Below are 14926 nucleotides of genomic sequence, written 5' to 3' on the forward strand. Positions count from 1 at the left end.
TGGGGTCCTGGGATTGAGCCCTTGCAATGGGCTCCCTGCTCAGTGGGGAGCCTGCTTCTCCCTCTCCCTCTGCTCTTCCCCCTGCTTGTGCGCGCTCTCTCTCTCTCTCTCTCTCTCTCTCTCTCTCTCTCTCTCTCTCTCTCTCCCTCTCTCCCTCCCTCCCTCCCTCCCTCTCCCTCTCCCTCTCCCTCTCCCCCCCTCTCCCTCCTGCTATCTGTCAAATAAATAAATAAAATCTTAAAAAATACATTTTATTGGCCTCACTTGCCCTAACTCTGATTACATGTGTAGGTGTCCTGGCCTGATTTTGTATTGCTCAGTGTGAGTGTGTGGACAAGTTTCATTAACCTCAGCTCTTCCCATCCCAGGGCCTTGGGCCCATCAGTTCATCCTCATGCTGTCCTTGGGAAGCAGGGCAGGCAGGGCCAGACATTGGTACCTCTGAATTGTGGGCGGTTAAGTGATTCAGGGAAGGAAGCTGGTGTGTCCAAAGTCTCGTGGTAACTAATTCACTCAGGAAGGTTTGTATTTGGTTCTCTTTTTTCCTGTATGCTTGCTAAACAGACCTGAGGTATCTGCTGCCTTGGTGGAGGAAGGGGTCAGACGAGTGGCCATAGCCAGCATTTTCTCCTGACAGCAGAACAGATTCTGTTCCTCCGGGCCATGCTACCCAGCCAACCGAGATTGCATTCATGTACCCATAGTCATGAGCGGCTTTGTTATAACCATATCAAAATGTATCAGAGTGATGCTCGATTGGCTCAGTTTGTTCATTTATTCTAGCTGAGAAACAGCTAAAAGAATTATCATAGATCTAGAAAAGGGCCCCATCTAACCAAGAGTGTCTGTATCAAATATTGACTCATGATGAGATTAGAGAGCATCTTGATTCATGTAGGCACATATAATATTTAGCAATGACGGTGCATAGGCTTTGGGATGCAGGGATGCAAAGAAAACTGTACGGCCACACTCTGAGGTGACAGCTATTAAGGGAATCCGGTCTGAAATGGTATGTGTCAGTGAGGCCCCACTTTGGATCAAACTTGGGTTTGAAACTTGGCTCAGTCACTCACTGACTGTGTTACTCAACCTTTCCAAGGCTCAGTTTTCCCATCTGTAGAACCAGCATTAACAATAGTACAGATCCCGTGGAATTCTCATGAGCATTACATGAGATGAGGATGTATGGGATGTGTATTTGCATCTGCAAATAGTAGGACCCATAACCCGGTAATTTTTAATTATCAAAATAAAAGTATTGGAAGTGACAGCATCTGGAATCATTTGGGGCTTGAAAGAGAAGAGTGAGAGATTCTAAATTTGGGATTTTTATATTATTTCACCTGTGAGTATTTGTACGGGAGTTTGTATCTGGGTTAATGAAAATGTCACACTCTGTTATTAGGAATAAAGCTGTTATTGAAGCATAGCCTACATTAACTAGGCTCAAGCTCATCTTTCATTCTGTAATGTTGTGTACAGCTGTTGTTTCCTTTGTTTTATGAAATTAACTATAAAGAGTGAAGGCGTTCTGCTCATATTAAAGGAGATACAAAATCCTGAGTAATTATGATAGCAGGAAGCTAAACCTTTGAAAAGCCGTATTACACATTTTGCCAATACCATATATTTTCCATCAGTGCCTAGTAATCGGCCTGTGTAGGCACGTGGAATTATTCAGGCTGAATGGAGGGCACTAAGAATCAGCTTGCCACCTCGAGGGCCAGTGAGAGCAGAGGGAGCTAGGACCAAGCAGGAACTTGGTCTCAGGAAGCAAGGGGAGGCCATTTGCTCACAGCAAGGGTGGGAATGTGAATGAGGCGCTGGGAGGGGCAGCATTCTTTGGTAAATGGAATCTAAAGCCTGCCACCAATATTGTAAGGCTGCAGGGCAGGACAGAGCAAGGGCATGAGGCAGCTGGACGGAAACCCAGGAAGCCAAAGTGAGCCGTTTAAAGTGGAGGAGGGGGAGCAGAGCCCCAGGGAAGTCCCTAACCTCAGAAACTGATTCAGTAGCACCTTTTTCTCTGGTTCCTGTGGCTTCTGGTGAGGCTTAGACATAAGCCAGTTCTCCCTCAAATTTAGTGTGCACATGAGACACCTGGTAAAATGTAGGTTCTGATTCAGTAGATCTGAGATTCTGCATTTCACACATGTCCCCAGGTGCTGATACTACTACTGGTCCGGGGACCACACTTTGAATAGTGAGGGTTTAACCCACTCTCCCTCCAAGCATCCTGTTCTCTGGTCACCACCACCTCTTTCTGTTCAACTGTACCCCACACCTCATTTTCAATCATTTTTGGGCTCTGCCAGGACCTACAATCCATTGATCCTACTAATTTCCACTATTCTGTCACTCCCGCCGGTTCTTCTTCCCCACTTACCGCAGCTTAGATTCCATTCGCTCTCTTTATAACACTCCTTTGCCTACACCTTCAAGTTCTTTGCTTCTTTCTCTTTCCTCATTGTACTCACCTGCATACTTCATCACTCTACCTGCCCCACATCTTCACCTGTGCTGCTAGATGTGGCTAGAGGAACACACACACCCCTATGCTAATAGGTCTCATTTTTAACTCAGTGGGCCCCTAAGACTGCTGGTTTCCTTGTCCATTCACACTTTCCCTCTCCCAGAGGACGTCTCCCTACTTTCTGCTCTCCTACGAAACCTTCACTGGTTTTTTTCCCCCTCCTTACTCTCAGCTGATAACCTTGCTTCTGACATTCCCTCTATTGGATTCACCCCATGTCTTCATGTAGACCCATGTCTGGGGTCTTCCCTGCAGGAGCCATGGAAGCACTGGGCATTCTCTGATTCTGCCAGTGGTGCCATCATGATGGTCACATGGAGGGGCCAGCATGACTGTACCCATGCCCTAAACTAGCTTCAGTTGTTCAGTAATTATCATAACTGTTTTGCCAGATGGCTCGTTTGTCTCCCCCCCCCCCCACCAGAAAGCTCCATGAAGGCTGGGAATTTTGTCTGTCTTGGTCAGTATGGAAACACCACCAGGAATAGTGTCCAGCACATGGAAACTATCCTTAAATAAAGCATTTGAACAGATACTAGATATCAGATGTATTAGAGTGGAAGATGTGATTATATGTGAACAGAATCTGAAAAGCCAATTATAACAAAAACTACATATCAACATATATATTTTAAAAGCCACTGTCATCCTTTCTGAATAGACAAGGCTACAGAAGACCCCTGTTTGGGGGACCCTTTCGGACCTGACTGTGCTGAATGTCATAGAGATTGTTGAGCCTGCTAGGCCCTTGTGGGATCAGGAGGGAAAATGACCAACATCCAGTTCTGTCCAAGATTTCCTGTCTTCTCTAATTACTTTCAGGGAGGTCGGTAGTTAAGTCAGGGCTCTGGGCTATAGAGCATGATGTCTTCACCTGGGACACTGACAAAGAGCTATACTGAAGTAGCATTCGACAATTCCACAGGCTAACTATGCCTACTTCGTCGTGCGTTTAGGAAAGAGGATATTTTTGGCCATGCATATGACACCATTTGGGCCTACACTTATGAAAACAACCACATGGCTTTAAGTTGGTAGAGGAAATATCCTATGAGGCCACAAATGGAGGCACTCTCTTTGGGAATGTATAGTGATGCTCATTCTCAAGGATGAGGAGTTAGGCAGTTGGTCCGTTGCAAGTGAAGGAAAAGCATATCAGTGTGCAAAGTTCTAGAAATATTTAATTTCACTCTGAAGAGTTTTGCTCTTAATAACGTTCCAGCATAAATCCTTGCCTCGCAAGGTTTTGAGCAAGCTCTGGTTTAGGAAGCAAAAGCAGAGTGTGTTTTGTGAGTATTAGATAAGATGACTGACCTCCCATAGGGCCGGGAATACAGAGGGTGCTCAATATATGTGCTTTCCCCCCTCTCTCTTCCCCCACCTGTACCCTTTCTGATGGTCCCCATCCAAATTGTTGTCTTCCTGCATAGGAAGGAAGTTAGGATGTAACTATTAGTACGTTCTAATAAGTCGTCATTCATTTGAGACCGGTGATTTTCAACTGGGAAGTGATTTTTGCCATTCAGGGGACATTTGCCAAAGTCCAGAGACCTTTTTGGTTGTCACCACTGAGTGGCAGAGGAACACCAACCCCTCAAAACAAGGAATTATCCAGCCCCGAATTCCAGTGCTCTCTACTTCGCACTGCTGTTTATAGTTCATTTCTCCACTGGACTCTAAATAAAAGAAGGGCCAGATTGAGACGGATGTGACAGGCTGGGGATCTAGGTTGGAGGACCCACCTTCCAGGTACCAGGATCCACTTACTCTTAATAAGCATATTCCAGATGGTTTCCAGCTTCAAAACAAGTGCTTTCCTAGATATTCATTTCTAGATTAGTTGTTTAGCCTCTTAAAAAAAAAAAACAGCAATAAACAAACAGTGTGGCAGAAGCATGGAGAACTCTGGGTGGGAACTAGGGAAGATGAGACAGATGCTGAGCTAGGACGCTGGGCATGGTGGCAGGTGCCATGACAGGGAGCTTGTCACACCATGCCAGGCGGCTTGGGTTTTATCTCAAGAGCTGTAGAGGGTTCTACATACGGAGCCCTCACGCTCTTTTTTGTACTCTACTCACAACCTGTACGTACATCTGTGGTTACCTGTGTCTCTGTATCATATATATTGGTAACTTGGTCTCTTGAACTTGGCCTTCTCATCTTTGCTTTTAGATAGCACAGAGGTTTATCAATAAGGCTTATTAGGCAGATTTCACAGTGTCTCAGAATAGTTCTCCACTTTTGAATAGGTGGCCATTCCCAACACTTGTTTCTGAGGCAGTTGATTAGAGCTTGAAATAAAAACCAGGAAGGTTTTATAAATGATAAGTTTTCAGGAAACCTACCAAAACCCATAATATTGCTGAACTGTAAGGCTTAGTGGTTCAGAATGGGGACTTTCCCAGCAAAAGGCAAAGAGGAAAGAATCTCCATTGCCTTTCTTTGTTGAAAGTTGGTAAATGTGATTTTTACTCTTTTCCTGACTCGTGTAACTCTCCCTTGCCTTTTGCTGCACTTTTCTTTTGGAGCTTATATTCAGGCTCTTAGAGACCATGTGGGTAGAGGCCCTATGAGGTACAGTAGGGGTTGGGGAGCTCTTGTCTTGTTGGCCACTGGAGAGTCTGACATGGCAGGTCATGGAGAGACCACCATCTTGCTTGTTGTCAATTTTACTATTTTTTTTTATCTTCTAGCATTGCTTTACTTTTCATTTTTTCCCCTAAGAAATGGCTTTCTCTCCTCTTTTAAATTTTACCAAAAAAAGAAAAAAATTGCATTGTTTTACCTCAGTGGATACTGTTTCCAAGAATATTCAGTCTAGTTATAGGGCCATTCTTTCATAACCCCTGCTTTTTACTTCCACTTAACATACTTTAAGTTGCCTTCCTAGATCCAAAGTCAACAAAAACAGAATTTCAGATTTGAGATTACATTCCTCAAACTTGCATCACACTTTCTCTTAGAGGAAGTGATCTTTATAAGTAATACAGTTTTTATTTTAAGGTAAGAAACCATGCTAACAAAAATACAGCATGTTTCAAGATGAAAACAAAATTCTATGGCTAAGCATATTGTAATAATTATCATACCATTCTGTACCACTTTGTTCCAGCCATCTTTGTTCTGATAAGGCTGTCATCTTCTTGGGGGGCATGCAACCCTTCTTGTTTTAATCCATGGTACCTTGCAGAACTCAAAAGGTCTATGTGTAAGGTGTGTGGTACTGGCCCACAGTCACTGTCCATGTCTGTGGAGAGAGAGGTAGAATGAAACAATGTGTCTAAAACAGCATGGGCATAATTATTCATCATTGGGATGTGATTAATGTCATTTTCACTTTTCTACATATATAAAATTTAGGATAAATATATAAGTCTGTGAATATTTTAAGAGCAAGTTTTAACCTTTGTTTTTCAACATCCTTTTTTTATAGTATTAAAATAGTAAAGGTTAATTAAATAGTTGTCAGTTGCTTTTCTTATTGCTCAAAACTTTAATAAGTAAATGAAAAGTTAATCATTTTACCCTTAGTTATTGTAATTTTCCTTCAGTTCAGAGTTTTGAAATTGTTTCTTCTTGTGTTTCCTTTCCAGAGAACACGAGGTCTTCTCTTATTTCAGCAGTTGGATGTAACTTCAGAGCTGGGAAAGAGTGATTGCAAGGTATTCATGTATCTGATATATTCTACATTCTCGGTTTTTCAAGCTTGCTTTTGACTTACCTTTGTACAAGCATCTGTAGATTATTTGGGGACTGCATTGTATGACTGCAGACACAGCTTTGAAGTTGAAAAGTCTCAAGAGTATTAGCTCGTGCAGTTTCAAATTTAGCACCACGGGTTTTTGCCATAGAGATTGTGAGACACCAATGGTTATGCTTTCTATAGTCTGGTGTTTCCTTTCAGTGACGGGCACTACCCTGGCTCTGCCTTCTAATGCCAATAAGAGACTGGGCAAAATGCCTACGCTTTCAGTGTCTCTACTCAACTTTGAGATTGGGATAATCATTGGATAGTCTAACGGGTTTGTTAGATTAGTAGGATACAGTAGTGTTCACCACTATCACCACCACCACAAACAAAATTATATGAGGCTGTGTTTACTGTTATTAGTGGTGTTAGTAATCTCATATATGCTAATGATAAAGTTGTATCAAATTTCCGTAATGATCTTGGGTCATCTTCGAATAGAACCAAATCCAGAAAAATATTGTCCAACCTAAGTGAAGGACAAGTTAACACAAAGACATTTTATATTTAATTGTAGCAGTTACCTGACTACTGGATTATCAATTTTTATAATGAATCCTGGACTGTGAAGTGCTATGTTCACCCATTTAAGAGGTTTACAAACCTCAAACACTGTGACCTGGCTGACCCCTATCAATTATACATCATTACCCAATTCCTCTCTGGGGCTAGAAAGAGAGGCGTACATCTGGCTCAAATGTTCCCAATCTCTTTACAGAACAAATCTTGTAAAATAGGCCACTGTCTTTTAATTAAATCTTTCTTTTAAGTTGCTGAGAATTTCATTGTCTTCCAGAGTAACCCCTTCCTCTTAACGAGAACAGGGAGCATTTTCAGGGTCATTTTGATTACCCTCTGAGATCTTTCTAAATATAACTACAGATCCTGGAAAACAGCCTGCCTTCTGTTAGTTAACTTATTCTAAAGAATCAGTGCATTAAGAGCTTTGATTATCCACACTCCAAAAATGCCTTCCTCTGATCTCCCAACATTTGACAAGAATCTCGATTTGGGGATTAAATATTTTCTCTAATGCACTTCCATTTCCACTAGCTGCTTGCCTTACTCATTTTATTTGTGGGCCTGAAATGTAGAGCATTTTCCAGTTAGGGGGCATTAAGATTTAACTCAAGAATCTATATATTCTAGAATAGGTCTCAGATGTTTCTATAGTCGAATCACAGTCTTGAGTTTTTGGAAAGCATTGTATCGTGTGCTACTTTTTTTTTGTACTTGGCTGCTTGCGTAAATTTAACTAAGGATTTCTTTTTTTTTCTGCCTAATTTCCAGTGTGCTCTCTGCCAAATTCCTGACCCCAATGTTTTGGTTATTTTCACCTGTATATCCCGAGCAGCTCTCAAAATTAATACAGATTCAATGAAACCTCTCCCCCTGCCCATCTCACTTGCCTTCTGCTTATAACGGATTCCTTCTCCTGGAATCAATATTTCAATTAAAGACATCCTGTCGACCCCATGACTCAAGCCAGAAATCTCCGACCTGACATTGCTTCACCATCTGCATTCAATCCACACCAGATTCTGTATTTAAGATCATATATGAAAATTCCAAGAGCAGTGACTGGGGCTTGATGAGGCCAAATATTAACTGGCAGCATCTACAAAAGTTCATTGTAAATATCTTCCCAGTCTCTCCTCTGCCTCCTTCCGTCACGACATTAGCTCTGACCCTCGTGACTCGGCATCGGTCTGTTGCTGGATAGCATAGCTCTCTTCCAATAGGCTCTACCCATTCTAGGTACCTTGCTCCCAGATTTAGAACATGGTTTCCTGCTCAGTGACTTCTGTGTGTCCTTTAACCTTGAAAATAGATCCAAACACTTTGGTGTGGACTCCACAGTTGGCCCTGTGCACCCCTCCCATTCACTGCTTACCTTTCCCCCACTTTGGCATCTCTGCTTCATTTAGACTGAATTTCTCAGGATATTCCAACACACAGTGTGTGCTTTCGGGCACACGTGCCTTTGTGCATGCTGTTCTCACTTCTGAGAATGCCCTTGCCCCTTTTTTCTTCATAAATTCCAGTGTATCTTTCCAGATCCACCTCAGTTTCCATGTCCTCCGAGAAGCCCTCCCGATCCGCCAATATAATGGGGCTTCCACAATTCTTAAGTTGTTTCTCTGATCACGGTGTATTTAATTATCCACTTGTATCTCTGACCCTCCTATAGATACTTTTGGAACTTTTAATTGTGTGTCATTTCCACCTTCGAAGTAGATTCAGCCAATATTCTCACCAACTTTGGTGATGACGGTAGTTACTTTTCACTGTGCTTAAATTTGAGGTTCAAAATTTAAATTACCCCAACCCATTTTCAGGCTTCTAATGTGCGTTTGACTTGGAAGTGTGTTTTAAATTTCCAGAGTTGTTCTTCCCACTTATCAGAAAGACAAGCAATGAGAACGAACAGCATCAGTAACTATTTGGTGAGACATGAGCCCCTAATCCAAATCAACACATGAGTGTGTTTCTTGAGAGACCACAGTTAACACAATTAGCAATAGACTGCATCTTTGAGGAGCTAGAAAAAAGAATGGGATTCATTTTTAATTCCAACCAATTGTGAGCAGGAAAGCAAAAGGCTTGGCTTTCTGGAGTGGCTTTGTAATCAGAGGTTACCACAAGCCTGTCAGGACTTTGAACAACTGTCTCCACTGTGAAAATAGGTTTAGCTTGTCGGGTGAGTGCAAGGCTGAGCAAATAGTGACTTTTGCCAGCTTTTATCTCTTGGTTGATCTTTGGCTCACAAAGATGAGGTTAATTGCAGCATAAGCTATTAGCTTTATTTTTTAAATCAGTCCATTTTAATAGCAACCTGCTTCTGCCCTGAAAAATGTCCAAGAGCAGTAAGAAAGAGCTAAATATAAGTATGTGTTATGTTGTGAATCTTGGCTTTCTCTGGGCCAGTAATCAACAAAATACTTGGCAGTCACTCTAATCTTTCTCTTTTTTTCTTGCCGTCCTTAGCTACATTTATTGTGTATGTGTCTTCTGAGTTATAAAAGCAATAGGCATATTCACTGCAGAAAATTGGAAAATGCAAAACTCCCTAGGAAGGAAAAAAAGCTTCCACAGGAGGCTCTTACCCAAAGAGAGCCATTGCCAGCATCTTGGCTGATATTAGCTTTACAGAGTTTTCTCCACGCAAGCATACATACTTTTCAAATTCTTATGCAAAATTTTGCATACATAGGAGAATTAATAATATAGTGAGTTCTCATATATTCACAATCCATATTCACAAATTATCGAGATTTTGGTACCATTGGTTCATCCATCTCTTTTATTTTCTTTCCCTTCCTCTTTCCTTTTGGAAATATCTGCTAACTACTTTGTAAAGGAAAAGGGGTATCGTGATATGCTAAGAACTATGGCAATTTCCCATACCCTCGCTTACCTTTTATTAAGGTGCAAAAAGTATGGTTTTACACTCAGTATTGCATTGTACTTTGGGGATAAGTAGCCTTAAAGCTCAAGTCTATCACATGCTAGATGGGTATTGATTTTTCCTCTTAAATCAATGTTTCCCTAGAGCGTAGTTTTATTTATTCATAAAGCTAAGATGATGTCTGACAGGACTTATAGCAGTGTAAATCTATGGTACGGGCACAATACGGAGAGCTTTTTTGTAAGACTCAAAAATCAATGATGCTAGAGGGTTACTTCATACGCCTGAAGAAGTGCATTTGCTGTGCTTCCAAGTATGAAAGGAAAATTTCAGCATATGGTTAACTTCCATTTCTCTGTTTTTTGTTTTTTGGGTTCTTTTTGGTGCCACTTTTCAAATGAACCTAAATGAAGTGTAACTAAAATTGGAACATCAGGCTGGATAGAATCAAAGCTTCGGCGACAACCCCTTGTTGACACCAAATCTGTCAGCTCGCTCCTGAAAGATGTGCTGGCCCTGTTGATCTCAGCCCTGTCATGTTGCCCCATAGTGCAGGGATCCAAAAGCATGGGTTTTCTACCCAATGGGCAGGGAACACAGGTGTGTTCCATTTTGGGGATACTTCCTTCACTTTGGAATACTTTTGTCTACTTGGTGGTATTTTAAGAAGATATGGTAGCTCTCTGGGGTGCCTGGGTGCCTCAGTCAGTTAAGCATCTGCCTTCGGCTCAGGTCATGATCTCAGGGTCCTGGGATCGAGCCCCACATCGGGCTCCCTGCTGAGCGGGGAGCCTGCTTCTCCCTCTCCCTCTAACCCTCCCCCTATGCTCATGCTCTCTCTCTCACTTTCTCTCTCAAATAAATAAATAAAATCTTAAAAAAAAAAAAATATATGACCACTCTCTGCATAGCTAGGCTGTATAAGTCACACGTAATTCTGTTCACTTTTTGTTGATACATGGGTGTGGGTTCGTCTAAATTTTTTAACATCAGCTGATTTTTAAGCGATTAAAAATGTATCTAATGGCTAGAATGTCACCATCTGGGATTTTACTTTATCTTTTTAAAAATTTTTATTTACTTACTTACTTGGGGGAGAGAGAGAGCATGCACATGTGAGTGGGGGAAGGGGCAGAGGGAGAGGGACAGAGAGACTCTCGGGCAGACCCCCCACTGAGTGCCAAGCCCACCACGGGGCTCGATCTCATGCCCCATGAGGTCATGACCTGAGCCAAAAAACAAGTCAGATGCTTAACTGACTGAGCCACCCAGGTGCCCCTGGAATTTTAAATATCAATTTTCTGTTAGCTATCTGATCTTAGCACAGTAGAACTGGCTGGGGAGTCAGATGACCTAGACGCTAGTTTCATTATTTACTCCTAGCAGCTGGGTGACCCAACGTTCAGTGTTAAGCATCTGCCTTGAACTTCTGTTCTTGAACTTCTCAAGGACTAAAGTTTTTGTTTATAGTGTCATTGTGTTTGTTCATTTAAATAAAGGTAAGTGAGGGTTTGTGGAATGGCAGACATTCACTTGACTTCTGTAGTCTTCTGTATATCAAGACTTTTTTTTTCCTTTTGAGAGTAACTAGTTGATATTTTCTTTTTTTATTTTTATTTTATTATGTTAATCACCATACATTACATCATTCGTTTTTGATGTAGGGTTCCATGTTGCTATTTTCTAAAAAGGAAGGAAAGAGGAACAAAAGAAAAAAATGGATAGTTGAAATGCGGAATATTTTTTCAGGAAAAATAGATTTTTCCAGTTTCAGTGGTCCACAATTTTCTGTGAGAAGATTTCAGATGATTAGCTCAACTACCAGTAGCCACAGTTTCCTTAGAAAGCTCAGAACCATTGAGGACACACCTTGAGTTTAGGAACTGGAAACTTCGCTGCTTGCTTCGGAGAGCAGCTGGGTGCTCCGTCTGGGTCTGTAGCTCCCAGGGGGCCCCAGTCCCCCTCCAGAGCTTTGGGAGAAGTCTCTAAGATACTGCCTCTTTGGATTTCCCCTGCTTCCTCTCTTCTAGAAGCAGCAGTGAGAGCCTCTTCAGAGGAGGGTTCTAGAAACTAGAAAGGAAAGGATGTAAAGCTGTTCACTGTGGTTACTGTTCACTGCTGGTCACATTTGGTTTTCTTTGTCTCACAGCGTTAGGCATTAACACAGCCTGGTGGCACGTCTGTGTTCTAGGGTTTCTCCCAGTAACTTCCAAGAATGTTGCTGTTCATTTCATGAGCAGATGGCTCACTTGGCAAAAGTGAGAAGATTCTAAGAGCTGCTTTTTTGGAGCGCCGAGGTTGAGATCTTTTTTTTTTATTATTATTGTGATTATTATGTTCAGTTAACCAGCATATAGTACTTCATGTTTTTGATGTAATGTTCAACGATTCATCAGTTGCATATAACAACTCATCACAGTGCTCATCACAGCACGTGCCCTCCTTAATACCCATCACCCGGTTACCCCATCCTCCCACCCCCTTCCTTCTGTAACCCTCAGTTTGGTTCCCAGAGTCTCTCATGGTTTGTCTCCCTCTCTGATTTCTTCCCATTCAGTTTTCCCTCCCTTCCTCTGTGGTCCTCTGCACAGAGGGACCTGTGGACCCCTGAAATTGGAAAAATCTATTTTTCATGAAAAAATATTCCTCATTTCAACTATCCATTTTTTTCTTTTGTTTCCTCTTTCCTTCCTTTTTAGAAAATATTTTTAGAAAATATCAACATGGAACACTACGTCAAAAACTAATGATGTAATGTATGGTGATTAACATAACGTAATAAAATAAAATGCATATTCTTTATGTTCCACATACGAGTAAAACCATATGATAATTATCTTTCTCTGCTTGGCTTATTTCACTTAGCACAGTCCCCTCCAGTTCCATCCATGTCAATGCAAGTGGTGGGTATTCATCCTTTCTGATGGCTAAGTAATATTCCATTATATGTATATAAACCACATCTTTATCCATTCATCTGTTGAAGGACATCTCGGCTCCTTCCACAGTTTGGCTTTTGTGGACATTGCTGCTATGAGGTTGAGATCTTATCTTCAGCAGAAACTCAAACTGCCTGGCGTGAAAGGCACACTACTGGGCCTGTTTGAAGAGGAAGGAGTTGGCTGTTTGGACTGTAACCATTATGTTAAGGTTATTTGTTATGTTTTCTAAACAGCTTTCACAAAGTCCTCCAAAGTCTTCTTGACATTCCTCCAATATCATCAACTTCATATTCTTTAATCCTACCCTTCTTCCCTATCTTTGGAAAATTAATTCTGCACTCCTCTAGGAAGCTGATTAGGAAGGTCATTCTCCTTTAGCCTGTGTTTCAGAGGCCCTCTGGGCTCAGCAAATCAGTGCTGGTCATCAGTGAAGTGACAGGTGTCACAGCTAGCTGGCCCTACATCTAAATTGGTGACACGTGACGATTCTGAGTGGTGGACCTCTGGGAACAACCCTAGTTTCTGGTGATGTTGACATGTTGCTTGGTTGTGCCAGAGCCCTTCCTTCTTCATGTGCCTCCTGCATGTCTGCAGACACCAGGCAAGTTATGCTGATAGCCTGGCTCTGCTGGGGGTTTTAACTGTGAGGAATCAGAAAATGGGGGGAAAGACAAGAAATTAAAACTCTTTCTGAAACTTCCCGTAGGGAAATGACCACAAGGTTGAGAATTCTGTGAAACTGATCATTTCCTAGTGGGAAAGCCAGAAAATATAGAAACTCTGGAGTGGTAAACCAGGGTTTGCCATTCCATTTACGCAGTGCTTTGCCATTGCCCTGTAAATGCCCCATAGCATGAAGGCATGCTGCCAAACATTAATGTTTGAAACTCGTTTTCCCACATTTGAATGTGTGTAGTCTATAAAATGTGTACATACAACTTAAGGTATTGCTAAGCAATTATTAGGCCAAACAGGTTATGTTTGCAGAAGACAAGGGAAGTTTATTTTTTTTTAAAGATTTTATTTATTTATTTGAGAGAGAGAGAGAATGAGAGATAGCACGAGAGAGAAGAGGGTCAGAGGGAGAAGCAGACTCCCTGCCGAGCAGGGAGCCCGATGCGGGACTTGATCCCGGGACTCCAGGATCATGACCTGAGCCAAAGGCAGTCACTTAACCAACTGAGCCACCCAGGCGCACAACAAGGGAAGTTTAATTTTTAGTTTAGTGTGTTCTTGAGCCTCTGCTAAAGAAAGATCTCCTGTTTACTTTAACTGGAGACATTTGCCTCTTGAGTGTATGAGTGTGGTATAGGCTGCAAATAGCCACTCAGAGCTGAAGCCAACTGATGGCTCTGGGCATGGATGTGGTGCTGTTACAGAGAACTGAGGCATTGTTAGTTGAATTGTCAGGAGTGACAGGATCCGATTATTGTTGACTGATTTCAAATTGCTTTGTCTCATAACCTTTTTATATAATCTGACCAATATTCTTATATTTAAAAAAATTATGTATGCCTCAAACACATAAAAAATGGTGAAAACCGGGGCGCCTGGGTGGCTCAGTTGGTTAAGCGACTGCCTTCCGCTCAGGTCATGATCCTGGAGTCCCGGGATCGAGTCCCACATCGGCTCCCTGCTCAGCGGGGAGTCTGCTTCTCCCTCTGACCCTCTTCCCTCTCATGCTCTCTATCTCTCGTTCTCTCTCTCTCAAATAAATAAATAAAATCTTTAAAAAAAAAATGGTGAAAACCCTCAGGATTGTGAGACTAAGTCACATCTCCGATTTTTCCGTGAAAGATAGTTCTTACGGGTTGAAAGCGTAGAGGATGGCTCCTTCTTGTCATGCAGATCTCAACTTAAATGTTACCTCCTCAAAAAGAACTTCTTCAAGCAGCCATGGCTCAGGAAGCCCTCAAGACACTCTCACTTCTGTATCCTTGACCTTTTTAATTTACTTCCCCCATCTGACACTTTAGTGTTAGTCTTTTGTCAGTCTCCACCTACAGGGAAATAAGCTGAGACTTCATCTGTTTTGTTCACCTTGTATCCTCAGTGCCCAGAGCAGTGCCTGACATTTAGAGAGCACCCAAATGATCTGCTTTCTTCTCTGGATCTTCCCCTCTTGCTCATCTTTGAGACCATTTCATCATCACTGCCTGGAAGTAGACCTGACTGTCACCTCCCCTTGCTGTAGAATCCATGGTATTTTAAAGTCTGTATTTCTGTAATTAGTCAGTGTTTGCTTCCTGGTTGTAGCATCTGATTGGCACGATGATAACACATCTCTTGTG

The 14926-nt window shown here is 42.0% G+C and overlaps 1 protein-coding gene across 3 annotated transcripts in view; it reads left to right on the top strand.

Annotated features, from left to right (window-relative positions):
- The window catches only part of PAG1 (phosphoprotein membrane anchor with glycosphingolipid microdomains 1), a 144824-nt gene that overhangs the window by 37882 nt on the left and 92016 nt on the right, over positions 1–14926 (top strand). For all 3 annotated transcript variants that reach the window (XM_028112801.2, XM_028112809.2, XM_028112818.2), the window contains exon 2: positions 6130–6198. The gene's annotated coding sequence lies outside the window, so the exon portion shown is untranslated. The remainder of the gene's footprint in view (positions 1–6129; positions 6199–14926) is intronic.

The sequence above is a fragment of the Eumetopias jubatus genome, unplaced genomic scaffold, assembly GCF_037043125.1.
Source record: "Eumetopias jubatus isolate StellerSeaLion01/CBP00866 unplaced genomic scaffold, mEumJub1_p1.0 scaffold_4, whole genome shotgun sequence".
Taxonomy (NCBI): Eukaryota; Metazoa; Chordata; class Mammalia; order Carnivora; family Otariidae; genus Eumetopias; species Eumetopias jubatus.